Source organism: Callorhinus ursinus, unplaced genomic scaffold, assembly GCF_003265705.2.
Source record: "Callorhinus ursinus isolate GAN/ISIS: 27379988/994484 unplaced genomic scaffold, GSC_fseal_2.0 scaffold76, whole genome shotgun sequence".
Classification (NCBI taxonomy): Eukaryota; Metazoa; Chordata; class Mammalia; order Carnivora; family Otariidae; genus Callorhinus; species Callorhinus ursinus.
In genome coordinates, this window is record NW_027397138.1 from 850057 (window position 1) to 868951 (window position 18895).

Consider the following 18895-nt stretch of genomic DNA (forward strand, 5'->3'; position numbering starts at 1 on the left):
TTTCCACTTATTCTTCCTGCCCATACACATGCACAGCTTCTCCCACTATCACCATCCCCACCAGAGTGGTACTTTTGTTACAATTGATGAACCTACCTTGACACATCCTAATCACCTAAAGTCCATTGTTCCCATTATAAGCTTACTCTTGCTGTTATACATTCTGTGGATTTGGACAAATGTTTAATGACATGTAGCCACCATATGGTATCATATAGAGTATTTTCATGGCCCTAAAAATCCCTATGTGCTTTGCCTGTTCATCCTTCCCTCTCAACTCAGATCTTCTTACTGTCTCCATAGTTTTATCTTTTCTAGAATGTCATCTAGTTGGAATCATACAGTATGTAGGCTTTTCAGATTGTCTTCTTTCACTTAGTCATATACATTTAAATTACCTCCATGTCTTTTTATGGCTTGATGGCTCATTTCTTTTTAGCATAATATTCCATTGTCTGGATGTACCACAGTTTATTTATTCATTCACCTATTGAAGGACATCTTGCTTGCTTCCAAGTTTTGGCAGTTATAAATAAAGCTGCTATAAACCTCCAGGTGCAGGTTTTTGTATGGATGTAGGTTTTCAACTTCTTTGGGTCTATATCAAGGAGTGTGTGATTGTATGGTAAGGGATATTTTATTTTGTAAAAAAAAAAAACTTCCAAACTGTCTTCCAAAGTGGCTGCACCATTTGCATGCCCACCAGCAATGTATGAGAGTTCCTTTTGCTCAACATCCTTGTATTTGGTGTTATCAGCATTCTGGCTTTTGGTCATTCTAATAGGTATCTAATGCCATTTCAATGTTGCTTTAATTTGAATTTCCCTGATAGCATATGATGTGGAGTGTCTTTTCATATGCTATTTGCCTTCTGTCTGTTTTCTTTGTTGAGATGTCTTTTAAAGTCTTTGCCCATTTTTTAATTGGGTCATTTGTTTTCTTATTGTTGAGTCTTAAGAATGCTTCGTGTATTTTGGATAACAGTCCTTTATCAGATGTATCTTTTGCATATATTTTCCCCAGTCTGTGGCTTCTTTTTTCATTTTCTTGACATTGTCTTTTGCAGAGCAGAAGTTTTTAATTTTAATAAAATCCAACTTATCAATTATTTCATTTGTGGCTGGTGTCTTTGGGATTGTATCTAAAGAGTCATCTCCACACCCAAAGCCATCTAGGTTTTCTCCTGTGTTATCTTCTAGGAGCTTAATAGTTTCTGTGTTTTACATTTAGGTCTATGATTCATTTTAAGTTAATTCATTTTAAGTTAACTTTGTGAAGGGTGTAAAGTCTGTGTGTGTGTGTGTGTGTGTGTGTGTAAATATATATATTTCTAATCTGCTGTTAATCTCATCATCCATTGTATATTTCATTTCACATATTGTATGCTTCATTCCTAGACATTTCATTTGCATCTTCTTAATATCTACCATTTCTTTATTCATTATATCCATGTTTTCCTTTAAATCCTCGAGCTCTTTTAAGTTTTACAATAGTTCTTTTCAGATGCTTCTTTAATAATTTGGTTAGATGCTTTACATAAGCAACTAATTAATTTTTACTTAAATGGGCATTATTACTCTTATTATACAATTAAGGAAACTAAAGCTCAGAAAGGCAAATTAATTTACCCAAGGTCATATAGCTAGTAAGTAGAAAAGTAGAAATTGGGGCCCAGGATTACCCAATTTCCAAGTCTGCCTTCATAATTACTATTCTATTCAGTATTAACTTTTTGTTAACTGATTGTTTAAACTTGAACAAGTATTTTACTTCTGTGAACCTCAGTTTCCATGTCTATAGAATTAGAGATCATAACCTACTTCACAGCATTGTATATGAAAGGTACCTTTCCTCTGAAGTTATTTTTGCTGCAGTTGAAAGAAGGAGTTTAAATTTAAGTCAGAGCACAGCCCAGCAGTAGCAGAGCTAAGTGTGTGCATTTGGATAAGTGTGGCATGGAGGAAGACACCTCATTGCAAGGCTCTTGTAAATCAGGAACATGAAGACGTAGGGACATTCCTTATAGAGGCCCCTGGGTGGGAAATAAAAAGCATAAGTACCCCACTCTTTCAAAAATATGCCTGGTACTGCCTGGATATATCTGAGCAGCTGTAGTTTTTGATCATTTTCCTAATATAAATTTACCATTTTGACCTGAGTATAGTGTGATAAAAGACTGTTGCACTTTGGTAATCTTAACCTCTTCCAACATTCCAGATAGTGATAATGATCAAGATGGCATCTGCTGGAGGAAGCTTTTATTGTTTAAGACAAGGATTTCTTCCTAGGTTTATATCCCTTCAGAGCGCTCACTATGGCTGGAGAGTTCAGTCTGTTGTCCCTGAGTATCTAGGCTACCTTAATGAGTTCCATGATAGATAGTTTCCTTTTTTACTTTTATTTATTTTTTGCTCTTTGAGTGACTAGTCAATAGAACCACCCTAGGCAGCAGTCTTGAAAATGCATTCCGAGTTCATTATTTGCTTAATAATAACTCTATATAAGTATATTGCTATGGATTCTATACAATGGACAGAGAGATACACAACATGAAGTATCTGCCCCTAAGTAATTCACAGTTTCGTAGGGAAGGCACAATATAAGTTAAAAATGATTTAGTAATAGGTATAAGCTACAGGGTATGGGAACATCCAAAATTGGGTATCCCTTACCCAACTGGTAAGGAGATAGACAGACAAGATAGATCACAGGGAGGGCGATGCTTGACTAAATTCTGAAGGATGAGTACAAGCTTATCAGAGCTGGAAGAAATGGCAGGGAAGGAGGTTCCTAGCAGAGGGAGGGGAAGCATCCAGGAAGGCTTAACAAGTGTGGTGCATGTAGTGTCTCTGGTATCTGTAATTTTGACTGGGACTCAGGGGAGATAAGACAGGACAGGTAGGCAGGGTTCATACCATGAAGAGGCTATTAGGCCTCTTGGTCACGAGGGAGTCTAAATGGGAGAGCGTGGGTGAGGAGGTATTAATTCATATCCACACTGGAAAAACAACTCAAAGTACAAGGCTGGTTGCTGACAAATCAGTTGCTTCAGATTTCTATCTGATCCCACATGGTGGGGTGGGGTGGGGGGCGGGTGATGCAAAAATACTGATGACCGACTGGGCCTAAGCTCTCAGACAGTGAGGAAATCTGCTGAGTGGAAGCCTTTGGAGTCTGACTCTGGGATAAACAGCTTTGCTCAGAGTTCTGTCCTCTGAGTAAACAGTGGCCTGCTTCTGAGGGAAGGTAGCCCAGCTAGAGGTGGATGGTGTTGGCTTCCAAGGTAGAAATAGCACAGCCTGGGCTTGTGCAGGCTCCTGAATTCAGGCAGACCACAAGCAGCTGCCATATCCAAAGAGGTACAAACATGGTGGAAAGAGCACTGTCAAAGGCCAAGGACATGTCTAAAACCAAGCAGTGTAGTAAGGTGGGGGAATTTTTTATCAATACCAACCTTAGAGCAGAGGTCCCATACTTGATATTCCTTCCTCAGCTTGCTAACTATAGCTATTAGGTGCCAGGCTTTGAGCTGAGTACTTTCCTTGCAGAAAAATAACAATAACTGACATACTTTGAGTGCTTGCTTTGTCTCTTATACTGCTCTGGATACATTCTATATCGTTACTCATTTAATTCTACCTTATGAATGAGTTAAAAATAATATTTTCAAGTTACAGATAAGGAAACTGAGTCTCAGAAGTAAGGTTTGCCTAATATCACACGTGTAGGAACTAACTAGTGGATCTGGGATTTGAACCCGGATTTTTACTATTATTCTGTGAGAAAAGCATCTTTATCCCTGATGTGTAGATAGGACAACTGAGGCTCAGAGTAGTTAAGTGAGGAGGGCATCTGGGATTGACCTCAGCCTCTGACTCCAGTGCTGGTTGCCTTAGCCAGTGCACTCCACAACATGTCTAGGGCTGGTTTCTGTCTCCACAGGACTCTTTATTGGTTTGAGCAGTGTCTAGACCTGAACTGCATAATGAAACTGGGCTTTAGGAAGGTCTAAACAGACCCTCTGAGGAGATCATATATATGTCCCCCCAGAAAACCGAGGGTGCAAGCTGCACAATCAGTGTTAGCCAAAGAATCAGCAACATCCACCAGGCAGGAGGCCACCACTTTGGGCCCCAACTACCCCATTCTCACAACTAGCCTCAAACAGAAGACAAGTTAGGCCTTGAAAAGAGAAGGAGCAAAAGTATTTCAGACACAGGCATGGATTGCACTCTGCCCTACCCCCCAGGGAGTGGGAGTAGGAAGAAACATGGAAGAACAGTTCCCCCCTCTGTAATCACTCAAGCATGGAGGAGATGTGGGGAAAAGATAGTGGGTAAATTAGTTTGAGTTGGGAATTGTAAACTGGGCTACATAGACTTTTTATTAAAGAAGAAAAGGACAATTTTTGAGTCTGCTCAAGGCATCATTAAGGGAAAGGAAAGGGAGAATCCTGAGAGCTCTGTGACAACAATATATAAAACTGTTTTATGAGATGGTTCAATAGACTAGATATATCCGTCATCTACCAACTCAAATATTCCATCATGGCCTGACCTTCCCATCATCAGGTACTCTCACTTTACCTCTTTTGTCCTTAGAAGAATACTAATAATTCCAATCCCAATGCCTGCTACTATAGCAGTGCTTTTCCAACTCATGGTTGAAAGCTGACTGTTGTTATTTCTCTAGGATTCAAACTATGTTCCCCTCCTGAAACAGATATTGAAGCAATCCAAGGTCAAGGCACAGTGGCTGTGAAAAGCATAGACCAAGTTTCAGTAAAGCATCAATAGCATCATGGATCAGGCTCTAAACATCTCCAGTGGATGGATTCTATAACCTTGTTGAACTTGCTTCCTAAGACCTTTCTCATTCATCATGGACTGCGTAGAGATTGAGTGTGAGCCCTGTGTCCATTAAACAGTTGGGAGAAACAGGCTGCATGTCCTTCTACAGAGAGACTGGCTACCCCGGGTTTGGGAATCAGCATCTTTACAGGGCTGGGGACAGAGGTGGGTAGCTGAGGTGTGTGCCTCTTCTTGAAAGGCACAGCCCTGAGTCAACCTGTCTGAGATTGTTCTGCCATGGTGGATGGAGCAGGAATTATGGTGGATACTCAGGAAGACCATGGAGAGGGAAGCAAGTAGTTCCAAGCTTTTGGATTGAAGTATTTATTGAAAGTTTAATTCATGTGAAAAAGTTTGATTCCCACCAGACCTCAGATGCTCTCCTGTTAATGGAAACCTGAGCATACTAAGTCAGGCCAATGCTCAGAGCCATGTTGGGACCTCTAAAAGAAGACCAAAGGAGAGTGTGGGGATAGCCAGTGCATCCTCTACACTACTTCCCCTACCTTGGACACCCTTATGGGTTGCTCCTCATGGTCTAGGATTGATCTATCATCTAAGAATGAGTACAAATTTCATATAGTTATAGGAAATCAGTATCTTAAAATATCCAAGATGGTCAGTTCATGTATTCATACATTCATTTGCTCAACAAAAATTTATGCAGTACGTCTTATGTGCTAGGTACCTGAGCTTAAATCCCCAAGTTCTCAACATTTCCAGTCCCCTTGGGAAATGACAGGAGGAAGATGTTTCAGAAAAACAAAAGCCTTTACTCAAGCTGCAGAAAGGTGGGCATGGGAAGTGTGACAAGCAAAGTCACAAATTTTAGGACAACCAAAGACTTCCTGGAGAAAAAAATATGAAAAAAAGATGTGGCTTTCATTTTGTGTTCCTATTTTTCTGGATACTCAGATCACAGAAGCATGTCAGGTTTTGGCGTGGAGACCGTTGCATGAAGAGGATAGCACCGTATACTCCTTTCAATACTTGCTGGGAATTAGTACATCTGAATGGGGTTTTTCGCATGTTTGATGGGACTGAAATGTTGGGGGACCACAGACTATTTGCATTTTATAGCAACAATAGTTCTTATTATCTATCTAGATGAAAAATTTGATTTTTATGTTGTTTCAGAACACGATAGAAGTGAAATTTTATAATTTACATACCTATTTCCATGTCTCTTGGATGGTTCCAGAACATTTCCAACATTTGAAATATCTTGTGGTCTGAAATGTGTTGGAGGTTGGGGAGAGAGGTTGGAATTTGAGAAGCGCAGTAATAGCTTTAAAGAAGAAATTGCTCCCCCTCATGCTCTCTCAGCCTATTTAGTGAAGCGATTTGGACTGCATTTTGCTTTTAGCTCCACTCTTGTGTAGGTAAAGAAATTACTGCATGAGCTCACCCTTGGCCCCCAGCCCTGGGCTATCATGCCAGTAAATCTATGATAGTAGAGTCAGCACACCAAATATCTTTATCTTTATTCTAATCTCAAAATGAACTGGACTCAGAAAAATTTCTTTGTCCATATTATATCCTTTCCATATCCTTGTTCTTAAACTTTCAAGCTAGTGAACCTTCCTCTGAGGCACTTCTTTTGTCAGGTTGGGGAGGGCAAGAGAAGAGAGGAAAAGGGGAAGAAGGAGAAGAAATTAAAATCTGCCCTAACATCCTCAGATGGGACTGCCTTTTTCCCGTGGGGTCAGGGGCAGGCAAGATCCACTGGACAATATTGTTAGGAGTATGTGTGGCTCTTTCCAAGCATGTTTTTTTGTACTATATCCATAAGGAAGCACAGCAAGTATTTGTTATGGCCTCGAGCAAAATACAAGCCAGAGCCCTTTTAATGATGTTCCCTGTGCTTCAGGACCCTCTGCAGTATCTCTGGCCTGCAGTTTCACTTGCTGGAGTTGGCGGTTTGTCCTGCCTAACAGCCCTACAACCCTCGCCCTTGTTCTCTCTCAAGCAAATGTGCCAGACAGCATGTTTGCTTTGCCCACGGCCTCCCCACAGGACAGCAGCTCTGGTTCTTTGCTCAATTCAAGCAACTTAAATGAAACTTGAGCACTCAGCAGAGCCCCACAGAGCAGCACAAGAGCATTCTGGATGGGGTCCTAGCCTGGCCCCTCCCTCAGCTCCCCACGCTCACCCCTCCCCACTGGCAGCTGCAATGGAAATGCCCAATGGGAGCTATGAACTCTCCTTTATTCACAGTTCTGGCTTGGAATCAAGTTGCTGACACCAGTGACACCTCTCCTGAGGGAAGCACTTGGAAGCAGTTGGCATTGGTCCGCCTGAGGAGATACCATTACACGTCCTTTAAAAAGTTGAGACACTAAAAGATCATGTCTGATTGGGGAGGTGGGACCTGAAGGGCATTAAAAGTGAGGGATGATTAAAATGGCTGGAGAAGATAAGGGAAGAAAAACTTGGATAGGGTTGGAGAGACTCAGGTCAGGAGTAATCTTCCATGATACTCCATGTGGCTAGGACACCCCACGCGGGAACTCCTGCCAAAGCACTTGTCCTCAGGACTGTAATCTACATCTAGACCGAAAGGTGAACTCCTCAGGCTTACCAGTTCAGCTTCACAGGGGCTTACCCATGTGAAGAGAATAAGACAGGGGAGAAGGGGGGATGAGGCTGGAGGGGAAGTGGGTGTTTTGTCTTCCTGCAGGTCTTGTAGCTGAACACTTTGGGTAGTCAACAAAGACTTCTGAGAACCTTTGCGTAGGCTCTGCTTTAGGTGCGGGAGGTAAGATGGCAAATGGGACCTTCTAACTTCCTCCTCCTCGTCTCCGTACTTATTTCCTGAGCACATGGAAGCCAGGAGACTCTCCCATCTATCCACCACCAAACTGATCACGCTGCCTGCATTCAGACCCACATATTCTGTCCACTTTCCTGTTACATGCAGAAATGATATCTGCTGCTACAGGGCCAGGCTCTCCTCTTAGCACTGGTTCCTATCTTTTTTCATTCACTTAAGGACTTTTCTCCTGCAAAGATCCTGAAATTATCCCCCCTTTCTCCCACATTGAAAGTTTCTCCCTCTAAAGAATCATTCTCATCCGCATAGAAATTGCCTTATTATCTCCCATCTTAGCTGTGACCCATTTCTTTGTCTTTGTTTATAGCAAAGCTCTTCAAAAGAGATATGATATATGATATGATATGATATATCTGTATCTCCCTCCTAACCTACTATATTCTCTTTAACATTTGTTCTCCAAACTCTATTGAAAATGCTCTGGTTAGTGTCATCAGTGATTTCCATCTCGCCCAAACCAACAATCTGATCATATCATACCTTGCCCAATTTTTAAACCGCTCTGTTCAATTTCACTGTTCTTCAAAGCTCTTTCCCCTTGCCCACTTGTTACTTTCTTCCCTGAAACCTGTTTGCCTCAGACCTTCACCAGGCTCTCTCACTCACTTCAATCGAAATTCTGCTCAGAGAAGCCACCCTGATGTCCTAGTGGAAAATAACATCTGTCACCATCCCCTGTGTCATCCTCAACCACCACTGCTGTAATTATGTATTTATTTGCAAACTAGTTTATATATGATTCCTAGTAGGCTCCAAGAGCTTAGGGACTTTGTCTGTCTTGTCCCTTCTGTATCCCCAGCACCCAGACTACAGTCAGCCTTCAATGAATAGTTGTTGAATGATGAATGAATAAAGGCACAACCCTGCCCCTAAGGAGCTCACAAGGAGCTTGGGGATAGTGATGATGATGATGACGGTACATAATACTAAGTGCTGTATATATACACAGATATATAATCATTTAATCTTCCCCATAACTATATGAAGTTCAGAAGTAGGTGGTATTATGTCCACTTTATAGACAAGGAGACAGAGGCTTTAGAAGTATTCCATAACCTACAGAGGATTATACAGCTGTCAGCACGAAGAGCTGCAACTCAAGTACATTTGAGTCCAGAGCCATTCTCTTCAGCCTTGAGCTTTTTTGACCTTGCAGTCTGACAGCATGTGAAAAAGCCACCCCATCTGTTCAGGTTGCCTTAATGTGGATATGGCAGTTCCGCCTACTTGTGAACAGTGAACACCCGTTTATGCTTGCTTAGTTGAAAAGAGTGCTGACTTGACTCATTTTGCTATAAAAGCAGTCTCTGTGCTACAAGCCAAAATACACAGGGTTGGTAAATATTTTGTACTTGGTTACAAGCAAGGACCAAATCCAATTAATATTGGCTCAGTGTGATATGGTTGTTCACTAGTTTTAGGAAATATGTAGGTAGGTTCAATTCCAATGTGAAGACATTCCTTGGTCATGTTTCAGCTGAGTGTCTGAGGAAATTAAAACCTTTGGATCCATTTGGGCTTGTTTCTGAGTTCAGCACAGTTTGTCCCCTGTCATGGTTTATAGTCAGGTTTGGTGCACGGCCCTGGCTCTTGGGTTCCACGGTCTGGTTTCCTGTAGGCCTATAACCTGTCCTGGTGAATGTGGAAAAGCCCCAGGAAAGCTCTGCCCGAGACTGTGTGTGTGGAAGTGATCTTAACCTGGATCAAGCCAAGAATGATAGCCTTCTTCCTGACCAGCCACGTATGTAATTTTAACATTTCTAGCAACCACATAAAAAAAAATAGAAAGAAACTGGTGACATTAATTTTGATAATAGATTTTATTTGATGCAGTATGCCCAAATATTATTATTTCAACATGAAATCTATATAAAGAATTATTCAACCTGGTCTGTATTTTACACTTACAGAACATCTCAAATTAGACCAGCTCCATTTCAAGTAGCCACATGTGGCTAGTGACTACAGTATTGGACAGTGTATCTCCAGAGAGTAAGAATGGATTTTTATTTTTTTCTTGATAAAAATGTAATTATTATTAACTCTGAATATGCCAGACACCTGACATCTTTGCTTGGGAAGGGAGGTTAAAATCTGCATAGTTTTATTATTCACTGATACTTGAATCTTTTCAAAAGTATCCCCTCTAAGAAGTCATTCAATATCTGCTTACGTAGTAATAGGGAACTCATCCCTCTGAAGTAACTTATTCCATCTCTAGCCATCTCTTATTATTATAAAATTATCCTTTTTATTGAGCTGGAAATTGTCCCATTAGTATTTCTTTTGTGGTTCAACACTTTTGAGCCAGAGAGAGTGAATCTGATTGCATTCATGTGACTGTTTTTATATTTGAAGATGGCTAGCATGTCTTGTTAGGTCAGTCTTCTCCAAATAAATTGCTTTATTGCTTCCATCATTACTCCTGATGGTTTCAAATCTTCTCAACATCCTGTCTCATGAACAGGTTCCAGATTATCAATGTCTCTCTTAGAGTGTGATACCCAGGTTTGAAAATAATATCCACGTGTGGGCCCACCCCAAATAGAGTGAGACTTTGAACTCTTCAGTCCTCCATATCATACTGCACAATGATCACAACTCACTGCCAACTATACTGAGCACCTCGTCCACAAAACACCGAGATGTGGTTCTTGTGCACAACCTCCTCATGTTTTTATGTGTACAGTTATACCTGGACCCAAGAGGATACCATAAAATGGGCATGGCCCATGTATCACCAACTCTGGAGAGCTGGGGAAAGTAAAAGTGAAGAAAGTGACTCAAGGGATGATATGAGAAAAAATTTTAAATTATTGTTCTTTCTTTTGTCTTTAAAATCTGAAATACCAAGATATTCTTGACTACATTATCCAATGTACTAATGAGCTCTTTCAGCTAACTACTCATCATTAGTACATGTTGATGAGTAAGTGTTTATAATTTCATACAAGTTGTCAGTAATAATATTGAGCATGTTATATCCCAACACAAAGTCTTAAACATTAGGGCTTCACTAAGTGGTACCTTTTGGGTACATGTGTTCGACCGGTTTAAAACTACCTAATTTCCATTAAACTGGTCTATATTTCTCCATTGTTATTTCCAGGCCTTACAACATATTTTGTCACTCTCCTGGAACTGTCTTCTCCCCAGCTTTGCCTGGAAAATTTCTGCTCATTCTTTGTGTTTTATTTTAATTGCCACCACTTGTTTCAGGTTAGGTACTATTTCTATGGGCTCCTAGAGTGTTGTATACGGCCCTTCTCATAGCAATGACCACACTCTTTCATGATTTTCTGTGTATCTGTCTATATCTCCTGCTAGATTGTAAACTGTGTTGGGAAAGGGATTCACACTGTTATATCCTAAGCGTCTAGCACAGTATAAAGTAGATGTTCAGTAAATACATTTTGATTAAATGAATACAACCTCATGATCACATGTGGAAGTAATTATTATCATCCTCATTTTACAGATGAGGACATTGAAACTCAGGGAACTTAGTAAGCTTATTAAGGCACAGAGTGGCTGGTGAACATGTTGAAGGGCCACAAGTCTGATCTGGATCTAATACTCTCATTATAAAACCAATTACATATGCCTTCGATATACTCCTGGATGTCTGAAATTCCAAATGATAGTGCCTTTGGTTTTCCTGGAGATAAGACTTAAAATATGAGTAAGAGAAAGAGAGAAGGCACACTAGACTGACCTTTGGTAACACTGAAGTATTAAATACTGATGCCAGATGATCTCCCAACCTACTTTTCTTGTCATGCAAGTTTACAAATCACTTTTTGTCAGTCCCTCAGTTTCCCTTAGTAAATGCTTGCTGATTATTTCACTCCCAAGTAGTTAGAGGCCCAAGGTGTCCATGTTTTGTTCTTTTTCCTGTGAACCACCATATTCATACATTATTTATTTATTTTAAATAATATTAATTGTTTTTCTGCTTATAAAAATTAGACATGTTTATTGAGAAATTCTGAAAAAATATTTTTTTAAATCATGCAGAAAAAAATTTATACCTAACCACATATGCCTTTTTTCTTTTACAAATAATTATGCATTTTCTCTAATTTAGGATCAATTGCTACATGTTCTTTTTTTACTTAATACATTGAGAATTTTCCTATGTCATTAAATATTCTCTGCTATGAGGTTTACCCTATATATGTTCCATAAATACATCTAATCAATTTCTTTTTGTAGATATGTAGGGTTATTTCCAGTTTTAGTCTCTATGAATAATATGGCATTACTTATCCTTGAACATTAATCTTTGCACACATGACTGATTATGGAGAGATTTTTTTTTTCCTTATCTAATTGGTCATATGCTGTGCTGGCCTTATTAGGATAAGAACTCCCCAGAACTGGGCCCTCAGTTTAAAGTGCTTATAGGATTTTGACCCTTGGCAGTAATCAGATTGAAGCACGGATTAAACTTTCTGACTCCTGAATATCTAGATTAGATTTGGCTGCTTGGGGCTCCTTCATTGCTCTCCCCATTTTCCTGGGAGCTGAGCTCCAGGGTGGGGCTGAGAGGCCTCCCTGTTTTCAAGCTGGACTCCTTATCTCTGCCAGAAGTACCACCCCTGTGCCACAATGCCAAACTAAGGAAGAAGAGTTAGTTTTGAGAAGGACAAGCGGAGGTCATCTCTGTCCCAAAGGCAGAGTGAGTGAGAGAGAGAGAGAGAGAGAAAGCCCAAGTGAGCAAATAAGCAATATGCACATATACCCTCTTTTGAGTCTTTTCTTTTCTTTTCTCTCTCTCTCTCTTTCTTTCTTTCTTTCTTTCTTTTTTTTTTTTTTTTAACCCAAGGAAGGAAAGAAAAGCAACTGCCTCAATTAATACAGCCCTGGGAGCAGGCTGAGTGAGGCTGATCTGAACCATTAGCTTGTCACTCTGCTGCCATTCTGACCCTTGTAGGGTCCAAGAAAATGCATGGGTGAACTCACTGGGTTGAACAACATGCTCAGTGTCTTGAGAACAAACAGACTTTTCTTTGGTGTTAGTTACAAACATCTTTTCTTTCCACTTATTCAGTTCAGTTCTCCAAAAAGCAAGGGCTAATCTCCTGTGAAAGTTCAGGGGAAAGGCATGACACAGCTCCAAGCTGCCTTAGCCACATGCCTAGGGAAGGCAGCTCTTAGCCTTGGAGGGGCTCTGACTCTGTCCTGGCCCACCTTGCCCTGTGTCTGGGAGAACAGTTATTATTTGGAGCCTTAGTTTTCTCATCTGCAGAATGGAAATAGGAGAGGTCCATCCAATTAACTACACTAAATTTAGAGTTCTTTTATTTTGGGTGGATTCATTCATATATATATATCTATATCTAGATATATATATAGATATAGATATATAGCAGTGGTTTATGCCATGCACCAAGCTGGATACTGAGGATACAATGGCACATTTCTGCCTTTGAAGAACCTAGTTAGTGGGACTCCCAGACAGTAAATGTGTAATTACAATGCAATATTAAAGGGACTGTGACAGGAGAAGTACAAGTGATAATAGCACTTAGAATGGCCAGTAACGCAGGCTTGGGTAGGAAGCCATTCAGGAAAGGCATCCTTATGAAGTTGGTATTGACACTGAATCCTTGTGGATGAGTGAGTTAGCTAGTCAAGAGGCAGGGATGGTTACAAGAACTTACAATCTAGAGAGAGCCTGGTTCCTTTGGAAAACAAGAGAGGTGGGCATGTATGAATGAAGCACTCTGGGAACGAGTAAGATAATGATCAAAAGGGCTGGAGCCAGAAGAGGCAGAGCTAACTGGACTGGGCTGACTTTAATTTATGCATAATTTTCTTGGATAATTTTATTTAGCAGGAAAATCTGTGTTATAACACATTATCAGAGATTACAATAAAGATATTAGGACAAAATCCATATGCTCAACTTTTCTTATATGTTTCCTTTCCTTGAACCTCAATCTTTACCATTTTATGACTCTCATCAGACATACCTTGCTTCTTTCTGTCCTTAATTGTATGTCTGAACCTTTTCAATATTATCACTGTACCCCAATGACATTGAAAAATGTTATAGAGGAGAATGTGTTTTGTATGCCTCTATGTGCAACCCCTACAATTTGGGGGCAATTTACAAATCATAGCATACCAAAGAGCAGCATGTTATGAGGAGGACATTCTAGTGCAGAGATAAAGAGACTTGCCCAAGGTCACATGGCTCCTGAGCAATGCTTGCTCAGCACCCACTCCACACCCAAGCCCAGACACAGTACCTTATAATTGGGCATGTGGTAATCTTGTAGAAAACATGTACTGGTTTCTTAGCTGAAGAATATGTTGGTATACTTGAGATAGGCTGACAATCCAGACATATCCATCCAGACACGATCTATTCAGGGTAGGTCTGTTGAAAGGCAAAGAGAGAGCCCAGGATAGATGAAGGTATGTGGTTGTTAATGTTTTTAGTTTGATTAAGTAAGATCAGAAATTTTAATATTGCCAAGAGGTTATTAAAATTAAAGAATGACTTCATTTTAAAGAACCACACAATACTTTCTCTTGATCATTACATTCTTTCTAATCAAGTAATTTCTCTCCTTGAGGAAAGCATTTGGGAACAGTGATTGCTACAGTAGATTTGGTCTCTGAGCTTCAGATTCTATGTCACCTGTCAGCTTCTGTGCTCTTTGCAGACTAGGAAGGGCAAGAAATGACAACTTTATTTTAAAAGCTGTTTCTCCTGGATAGAACTAAATCCACACGTGCACCCACAGGCACACACACAGGGACTGTTAAACAGCTTCAAAGCATTTGTGCACTTTACTCCATCATTCAGTCTCTCTTTCTTGTATCTTCTTTCTCTCACTGTCATCTGACTATATAAAACTTAGAAATATGCTCTAGTATCACCATCCTGAGTCAGTGTTCCCTTGAATCCTCTAGCTACTTTCTAATTGCTACTCGACTCTCTCATCCAGAGTTCCAGAATGGAGCCGCTCCTCAGCTCATTGTAATCCAGCTCGTACACCCAGTGTAAAACTTGACAACTACTTCATTTCCTCACCTGCTACACTCAGTAAAACTTCTAGCCAGCCCATTTTACTCCTAATGCTTTCTTGAATTCATTGTTCTTTCTTGTCTTCCCCTCTGCCACTGTCTTAATTCAGGTTCTCATCATCTCTTGACTGGACAATTATAAAAGTTCCTAGCCATCTCCCTATAATGCTGCTTGATAGTCGTTGGACAGTTGGAATCATTTGGATCTTGTATATTTTGTCAACAGTCACAAAAGTCACAAAACCCTGTTATACTCCTGGTGTCCAGGCCAAGGTAGTAACAGCCCTATTTAACATGTGACTATAAAGTAATAAGGGAGGTTCTTTAACATAGTCATGTTAGCTCAAATTTAATTCATTCAACAAATATTTCTTAAGCACCTATTATGTGCCAGGATTGATCTAGAGCTGGGAATACAGTGGTGAAGAAGACAAAGACATTCCTATGGTTATGAGATTTCATGAGACTGCACTGAGGGACATGGGCAAATGCAAGGGCCCTCGGGTCAGATAGTACCATATTCAAGTGTTGCCTCCATACCTTATAAGTTTGTGAAGTCCATTCATTTATTCATTCACTCATTCATTGATCCATCCATTCATCCTTTTAATAAATACTTACTGGATGTCAACAGTGTATCAGGTGGTAATCTTAGTTACTGGTGATACAGACAAAGCCCTGCCCTCTAGGAGCTTATGTTCTTGCGGGGAAGAAATAAGTATAATAATAAATATATACATTCATTATAAACAAGATAATTTCAGATAATGTAATAACTATGAAGAAAGTAAAATAAGGTGATACAATTATGATCTACTCTGACTCTTGTTAAAAGGGATCTACTTTAGATTAAGTGGTCAGGGAAGACCTTTCTGGGAAAATGGCATTTGAGCTAGAAGTGGTCAGTGAAAGCAAAGAGCTAGAACAAAAAGAAGAGAGAACCGTAAGTGCAAAAAAAGTGAGACGAGAAAACACATGGGCAATTGAGTAAAAGGAAGGAAAGCCAGGGTAACTGGAGTAGACTGAAAGGCAGAGATGGTTACACAGATATTGAAGAGGTAGATAGGGGCCAGATTATGTGTGGGTACTGTAGGCCATGCAAAGACACTCACATTTTATTCTGAGTTGTTTAATCTGTCTAAAACTTAGCTTCCTCAGTTATATAAAGAAATCTTATAAGGTTGTCATAAGAAATTCACACGTTATAATCCTTTCCTGCATCAGTCAATGCAACAAACCTGAATTTAAGTGGCTACCATATGCCTAGGCCGGGCAATGAGAATAAAGAGGTGAGGAAAGCAGACTTGCTCTTAAGGGCATGATAGTTGGTGTGAAAGATGGACATCTAAGAAAAAAATTACAACATAGTATGACAAATACAACAGTAGATGTGTGTACTTCTTTTCTTTCTTATTCCCTCCATCCTAAAATTTGCAGCTGAGTTAGGACACCAGCAATTCCTATGTGAATTACTTCTAGAGCTTTCTAACTAGTCTCCCTGCTTGTAGTTCTGCTCTTCTCTAAAGCCTTCACCATACTGTACCAGAGTGATCTTCCTAAAGTTAAAATGTGAATTAATAAATTCAAAAATATTTACTATGAAAAAGAAGTTTACTATGTGTCTACAATGTATCAGATTCCCTATTAAGTACTTGTGAAATATCCATAAACAAATGTCACTTGTGTGACAAAAATCCTTTCCACACTGTTCCACACTGCTCTCAGGACATAATACAAACTCTATCACTTGGTCTATACACTCCTCAGGCCTCTTGAAGGGCCCCGGATGATAGTACACCTGGAGGCTAAATATCATTTTTAACGTTAGAAATTAAACTATCGAACTGTTCTTAAATATGCTCTACCTGAATGCCTTAATAAATTCTTCATAAGGGCCTGGAAGGACTGGGAAGTCCCAGTTCAAATTTGGAACTCTTAAACATCTCAGGGTTTGGGGCCAGAACAGTGTGGTTCTGTAGGGATACCTGAAGGTTTCTCCCTATTCCTTTTCTCTACCCACCCCCAGCTCCATCCCACACTGCAGAGAGACTTGTACACCAGCATGTGTACACTTCAGCGCTCATGTCCAAGATCTGTCCACCATCCCCCAAAACAGCTGCTCCATGGCCACCTCTCAGATGTGCACAATCTCTGGAGTCTCAGGGTGTCAGATATCCAAAGCCTGGTGTAGAAAGGGACATGTCTTTCAGATGGGCAAGTCCTTTTGACTCTCTTGAGTCTCATATAGGATTTCTCATACCATTGGGGGATAGTCATGGATGAATGAGGACCCCAGAGGGCCCTTTAAAATATGCAACCTAAAGGAAGGTCTCTCTGCTTGCTCAAATCTAAGAGCAATTCTTCTGACTTTTTTCGTTTGGCTGCTGCTTACCTCTCCACTTCAGTCTCATGTACTATAGCTCCACAAAGTGTTTTAAATAGCTCATGGTCCACGCCTTACCTGTGCCTTCATTGCTGCCTCAAGCGTCCTTCCCCAGTCATCCCACTGTGTCACCTAATTCCTGTTTTTTGTTTTTGTTTTTGTTTTTTTTAATCTCAGCTTAAATATCCCTTTCTGTGGATGTCTTTCCATGTGGACCCCTGTGGTAGTTTGAAACATGTGTACAAATTCTTTGACGCTGCTGTTGAGAAGTGGTGTCTAAGTCTGCTCCCCCCCCCACCCCCTGCCTTAAATCTCAGAGTTTTGTGACTGCTTGGACGAATAGAAAACAGTGGAAGTGACACCATGTGACTTGTGAGTTTAAGTCATAAGAGGGATCTCCTACTTTGTTTACTGTAATACTTCCTCTTGGAGCCCTGGCATTCCATATAAGAAATCTGGTTACTCAGAGGACTTCCCGATGGAGAGACCATGTGTAGACACTTGGGATAATAGTCCCAGCTAAGTCTAACTTTCTAGCAGTCTCTACTGAGGCAGCTACATGTGAATTCTACATCCTAGGTTGTCTGCCAGATGAATACCACCACCTGGTCTTATCTCATGACTCCCATATCCTCTTAGTTTAATGAAAAGGTCTCTAAGTGTCTTAAAGATGTGTTTCATTGGCCCTCTTACTTAAACTATCGTGTTTCTGGGACTGAAGGTATGTTCCCAGTGTAGCCCCACAGGCAGCCCATGGTTGAAAAAAACTCATGTTTAAGAGCTATGTGACTGTGGCTTTTTGTTTACCGAAGTGAATTTTATAGACTGGTACACAAGAAACCCACAAAGTTTCTAAAGGAATATATCCACAAAGCCAAATGCCGACTGGCTCCGAGAAAGGGACAGAAATGGTATAAAAAGAAAATGTTTGGATCGCTGAATCTCTGTGAGCACACACACACACACACACACACACACAAAAGACTCAGCTGCAAACATAGGCAAGAATGACTCAGAGGGCAGACCCAAGAGAGCGAAGAATGGGCCTAAGGGCCGTGGGGAATTCCTAGGGGCAGGATGAAGGCCTGATCAGAGAAGACACAACAAGTTCCTGACTGAATTTCAGAATTGCTTTGAGCCAGTGTCTGCCCTCTCTATGCCTTCTTTTTTAACAGGACTCTCTATATTGCAGTTTTCCTACTCTTTCCCACCACTGTGGGGAGTAGGGGGAAAAAATGTCCCTTTAAGTTCAGAGGTCTTCAGATTGAGAGGAACTTTGAGACCCGGACCTGAGGCAACTTCTGTTTCTGGATGTCATTTGGACAAGGAGATCCTGCTCATCAGGCCTGAACCCACTGTCATAACAGGATGAAACGGACCAAGGAGGAAAAAGTGCGTGTATTTTGCATATAAGAAAAATGTAAATAATTTATGGTAAGAGATGACTATGGCAGTTTCAAAACACAACTACAGATTCTTTAACAATCCTATCGAGAGAAGGGGTCTAACCCTTCTCCCTTGGAACCTAGTAAGGTAACAGGCAAGTTAGTGACGCCATCTTGGATATTATGGACTAATCAGTCTCCCAGCTGAATATTACCAAGTTACCTCCAGCAACAGCACATGAAAGAAAAGACTCACCTAGTTGACCCCTGCCCAAATTCCTGACCCTTCAACGAATGCGGTGTAAATGAGCGGCTGTTGTATTAAACCGCTAAGTTTTAAGATAGTTTCTTACACAGCAATACGTAACTGGAGCATCACTGAGAACTGGCTTCAAATGCCCTG